The sequence below is a fragment of the Elaeis guineensis genome, chromosome 1, assembly GCF_000442705.2.
Source record: "Elaeis guineensis isolate ETL-2024a chromosome 1, EG11, whole genome shotgun sequence".
NCBI lineage: Eukaryota > Viridiplantae > Streptophyta > Magnoliopsida > Arecales > Arecaceae > Elaeis > Elaeis guineensis.
Genome location: NC_025993.2, coordinates 19,892,453 through 19,898,607, shown reverse-complemented (window position 1 = coordinate 19,898,607; position 6,155 = coordinate 19,892,453). Strand labels below are relative to the sequence as shown.

Sequence of the window (6,155 nt, the reverse complement as noted above, 5' to 3'; positions counted from 1 at the left end):
GGGATGCTAGGCCGGTTTCAGTTGATTGTCTTCCATGCATGTAGAGAATGAATGGAATAAAATGATACTCAAATATGAAATTCTATGCTAGGAAGATCCCATGAGAGAAAGACTACTCCAATTGCCACTGCTGTGCAAAAGGTTCGTTTTCTAAATTTAATATATGCGGTTTTTCAACAAGAAAAAAAGTTTGCTTCATGAGGCCCTGGATCCAGATTTGCTGCCATCGCGGGCAGCCATTTCTTTGAGCTCATGGTCCCAAATGCTGAGTTCCAAGCAGTTTGGACTAGGGTTATTGATGTGCATGGCAGGTCCTATGAGCTGATCATTTGATCATTGAGAGTGATTCGGCGATAGTGATAACTTGAATCCAAGGATGTGTGAGGAGAGGTGCCACTCATTCTCTTCTTCAAGATATCGCAGTCTTGTTATTGGATGTACAGTACTGACCATCAGATATATTTTTTCGAAGACGGACATAATAGCGGACTAGATAGTTGCATTTGCAGCGGAGCACTCCAGAAATACTTTTTGATTGGATTTGAGTTTGGTCCTTTAATCTTTAGGAAATATTTTATTTTCTGGCCCTCCATATATATTCGCAGAAAAATTATATGACTGATTCATTTTTATCAAAAGAATTAATTTTTTCTTTGTTGGACAAGGGAAGTATCAATTTTTCAAAACTTAATACTGTAGAGTAGGAAAAAGCTCTTATGCACTCCTCTAATCAATCGCCGAGGGACACTGAAAGTCTCTTAGCAAAGAAAAAATCGGGGTGGTGCTCACTGCTCAGAAAGCACAGCACCGTATATTACCGGCCTTCATGCTACCGTGTTGCGACCGGCCCGCCATTTTCCAAACATGCATCAACTCAACTAGCCATCACGAGAAATTATTGTCTAAACCACAGAGTCCTTTTCTTAACTAATACAAAAAAAAATTATTTATCTAAATAATTTAAATTTTAATTTATTTATGAATTTAATATAAAAATAAAAAAATATCATTTTGAATGACGTTTTATCAAAGTCACGTCATTTCTATTTTCTAGGTAGACATCGTTCAAAAAAAAATAAAAAAATAAAATTTTTAAATGACGTCTTTAAAAACACCATTCAAAATGGTGTTTTCTAATTTTTTCTTCTAAATAAAAAAAAATAAAAAAAATAAAATTTATAATTTTAAATTTATAAATAAATAAAAATTTTAATTTTGAATGAATTGTAAAATATAAAAATTTAAATTTTAAATTCAAATAAAAAAGATAATTTTAAATTATTTTTTTTTAAATTAATTTTTTTAAAAAAATATCTAAATAAAAATCTTAAAAATTTAAAAAATTAAAAATATCATAGAAAAAGAAAAAATGAGAAAGAAATATGGAAAAAATAAAAATTATAATTTTGAATTTAAATAAATAAAAATTTTAATTAAAAATTATAAATTTAAAATTTAAAAAAATAAAAATTTTAACTTTAATTTAAATAAAAAATATCATTTCAAATTATTTTTTCCTTTTCAAATTATTTTTTAAAAAAATATCTGAAGAAAAGAAAAAAATTGGTATAAAAAATAAAAAAAACCATAAAAAAAGAAAAAAGGGAAAAGAATAGAATTTAAAAAAATAGGAATTGTAATTCTAATTCAAAAATAAAATTTATAATTTTGAATTTTAAGAAATAAAAACTTTAATTATAATTCAAATAAAAAATATCATTTTAAATAACTAAATTAATTTAAATTTAATTTTTAAAAAATATTCTAAATAAAGGAAGAAAATACCTAAAAAAATGCCAAAAAGAGAAAAAAGGGAAAAAATGAGAAAAAAATATAAATTTTTACCATTAATCTTCTTTCCCTATTCTATTTGACGAAAACATGCATGTTAAACTCAGCTGAACTTTTGTATTGTTACTGATGTTCATTAGGCATAGATAAATTCCTACTGACAAATTTATGCCCAAAAAAATTATGTTACGGAATTTTCCTAAGTCAAGCTTGTCTAACCTAGCAGTCAATTGGTCCAGCCTATAGGATAGGCTATTGATTAAGCAAACTGAATATCCACCCTCAAGGCCGACTCCAACAATCATTGTACCCATAAACCCAAGCTAGCCTGCCTCAATTGGAACACAATCATAACAATGTCAAGTCTATATCATAGTTGACTTGTTTAGTTGGATCTACATTAATTATTTTAATTAGTTTGAAATTAAAAATCATAAATATAAATTAATTTTTGTTAACTAAATGTATCATACTATTTTACAGGAAAAGCTAGCAGAGAATCCGATGTATACAGCTTTGGAGTTGTTATACTAGAAATTGCATGTGGTAGAAAATCAATTGACATAAGAGAGAGGCAAGACAGGGTGAACTTGATAGAGTGGGTTTGGGAGCTTCATGAAAAAAAAATGTGTTTAACAGCAGCGGATAAAAAGTTAAAGACAGAATTTGATGAAAAGCAAATGGAGCGCTTCATGATTGTAGGGTTATGGTGTGCCCATCCTGATTATAATTTGAGACCATCAATGAGACAAGTAGTTAATGTTCTTAAATTTGATGCTTCACTACCTGATCTGCCACCAAGAATGCTGTAGCAATATATTTTCCTCCAGCAAATATTTCTACATCTCTGGATCATCGTCATCATCTGGTGGACCTTCAATAAGTAGCCACTCTTCAAGCTCCAACTCAAACATATACAGAGGTTATTGTGAGTAAGAAACCGAAACAAGTTTTTAAGATTGAGCTGTTTTTTTTTCCAGAAGGTTTGATATGTTATCCATGGGACATGCAAATTAATCTAATGTGTTTATCAGTAACATGGTAAAGAAATTGCTTCTCAATGCCATCATGTGCCCTTCCCAATGATTGTCTATAGCTGCCCATTGGTAAAGTAATTTTTGTTCTTGACAATTGACATTCCTAATTTTGTGATAGATTTTTACCCAATTTACTTTTCAATATGGCTGTAGCATTATCTTGATTAATCTTTAACACTGTTGGCTGTGCTTAATGCAAAATCGCTCTAAGGTCTATAATGTTAAATTAATCAATCATGTTAAGAAATTCTCTAACTTCTTCGTGAATATCACCATTTTGTAATGCACTTGATGTCACGTTGTTTATGATAATATTGGTTATGCAATGGATATTTCTTTTCCCCAAAGATATACCATACATAATTTCTATCATATATTTGGTTATTGATCATCGATTAGTTAAATCTTTAGCCAAAGATTTAGTTTCTAGAGGTATATTACACACTAAATGTTAAGAAATATAAGTACAACATCACGGCCATCATTCAATTAGAAATATGAGAATGAGAGAGTGCAAGAGAGAGTGAGAGATGACGGGGCTCTGTGGGAAAGGGAAAGACGAAACATGGCATGGGAAGTGGTGCTGAAGGAAGGGAACTTAGGCATGCGAGAGAGAGAGAGAGAGGAGAAGTGAGAGAGCATGAGAAAGATCAAGATAGAGGGCAAAAGGGGCGCCATACGTGGAGTGGGAGGAAGAGGGAAGTGCAATGGAGACAGGTGGGTGGTAATGGGAAAAGAAGAAGGCAGGGTGCCTGTCTTCTGGTAAGGGAGGGCATATGGTGCCCCCTCTGAGTTCCGCAATACAAGGTCACTGCTTCAGGGTGGGCCGTGTTGGGTTTTGGGCCAAGTATAAACCTGAGCCTCACATCCTCCCAACTTAATAAAATTTTATTCGCAAAATTTACATATTGAATTGTCAAATAATTAGCACGTACACATCCTAGCTCAACCATGGTCGTGGGCTTAGATATCATATCCCTCAATATTATTATTTCTAACCAATTTCAAACCTTACTGTCATACTTCTACTGTCTACTGTGATTCAAATAACTCCTTTAGTCTCTCGATAATTTCTAGCCAAATAATTATTCTACGTTAAGAGTAAGAAAATCCAAATTTTCACTTTTTACAATGGAACTTATACAAAGTTTTGACTTCTTGCTCCTAACTTATCTCGAGCATACTCTACCATGATTAAACCTTTAGTCACCACATTCAAAACTATTACATGAACTAGTTACTATATTCTATTTAACACATTACATAGAACCGTTGCCATTTTCTAAACTGGATTATTAGAATCCTATGGTGCTGCATGCCTAGTTATCCGATAGAATTAGTATATAAATATGGCCCTCAGTGCATGGTCTTTCGCCTTCCATTGCTCCCAAGAAGATGTTTGAGCTATCTGCGCCTAATGCTTTATGGTTTCTGAACTAATTGAGACTCCTAAACATTTTGAGGGCACTCAACTATCTTATAGTCCTGTTGGCCATACTTGAAATAAGCTCCAAACACCCGCTTACGGTTCTTGACCTTGTGGTCACGATCATACACAGCACACTTAAAACCATCTTTTTAATTATTCATTTCATAACATTTTTTTTTCTCCCGACGGAAAACATATGAATATCGAGAACCTTCTGTTGCTCGAAATTTCTTAGATCCTATGGAACTCTATTTGCGCTAACCATCGTGAGCCTCAAAATCTCTATCCCTTTTCTATTTCTTCTCTTTTTTTATATTTGGGGTTTCCTTCCAACTAATCTCCATGTTATTAGCCTTGTCTACTATATCATCATAATTTGTTGAGTGCATTATAATAAGACCCCTTCGAATATATGGTTTCAATCCATCCTCAAACCTTCTAATCCTGGACTCATCATCCGCCACCAGGGTAAGAGTGAACCGGGACAATTTGTTAAATTCAGCCTCATATTCATCCACAATCATTCCTCAATATGATAAATTAAGAAATTCTCTTTCCAATTTTCTTAGCTGGCTAGAAGGGAAATACTCGGATTAGAAGGCGGGGTGAAACTTTTGCCAAGTAACTTGCCTATAGCCACAAGTCATTATATGCTCCATGGACTTCCACCATTGATAAGCTTTATCATGAAGCATAAAAACTGTAAATCTAACTTTTTCCTCATTGGTGCACTCTCTTGCTTTACAGGCTTTTTCTATCTCATCAATCCTACCCTCAATCTCATGGGGGTTCTCAAAAGCTGGAGGAGCCATCTTCCTAAACCTTACTATACTCCTATGCTCAACTGGACTAGGATTACATTGCACTAGTTGTAGGAACTACTAAGGTAGCTCTCTCTATTGATGCACCAACCCCACAACTTTCAAAATTAATTCAAGCATTCGATCCTAATGCCAAGCTAAGTTCCCCAATGGAAGTACTAGCTGATCCAGAATTGGCTGATTTATAGCTGGCTAATCGACCACCACTTTTTGTTGAATATTAGGATTCGTATTCTAATTCAAATGCTCTTGATCCTATGGGTTCTCAACAATCAATTTATAAGAAATTTTGTCCTGAGAACCTCCTATCAAGTCACTTACTCTTCGACTACGAGTTCAGCAGGGCCGCATTCTTGATTTCAATAAAAATAAAACACACATCACAATAAAATTCAAACAAAATAATATAAAGTTATCAACAAGAAATCATACACAAATAGAGATACCTCATAACCTAATTTCTATCCAACTCTCAACCTTAATGATTAGTCCTAAGGATCCTGTAAGCTAAACTCTCATACCGCTTCTCTTGTCTCAACCAATCTTATACCACTATTCTTGTCTTAACTAATTAAAATCTCTAGTGTTCTTAAGCCGAAGCTTTGATACCATTAAATCTATCATATCCCGAACTGAGTGCATAATAAATGTTGTATGCTTGCAAGATGAACCAAACGAACAATCTGAATAACAAATCTAATCATTCCATGATAATTTTAAATCTATAACAAAACAATCTTGATCCTCAAAAATTAAAATCTTACACAAGCTCCAGAAAATCTAGCATGCTTTCCCAAATCTAGAATTTGAGCAACAAAGAAAAAGAATAATAATGAGCTGCCAGCCCAAAATGCAACATAACACTTTAAAGTAGGTCCAAGCATGTTAATAGATAATAAATCAAACATAATATTATTGACTAAGCAAAATTTCATTCTTATGAAATTCCAGAGAATAATATTTTTCTTTTCAAAATTATATTTTTTTAAAAACTGATACTAGATCCAACATTTGACATAGGTACTTAACCTAATAGCATAGGTTAGATAATAGATAAGGGTGCCCAAATACTGCTAT

The 6,155-nt window shown here is 32.7% G+C and overlaps 1 pseudogene; it reads right to left on the bottom strand.

The window, feature by feature from the left end:
• Positions 1–4,550: 4,550 nt before the first annotated feature.
• On the bottom strand, positions 4,551–5,198 carry LOC140855767 (uncharacterized; annotated as a pseudogene).
• Positions 5,199–6,155: the final 957 nt, after the last annotated feature.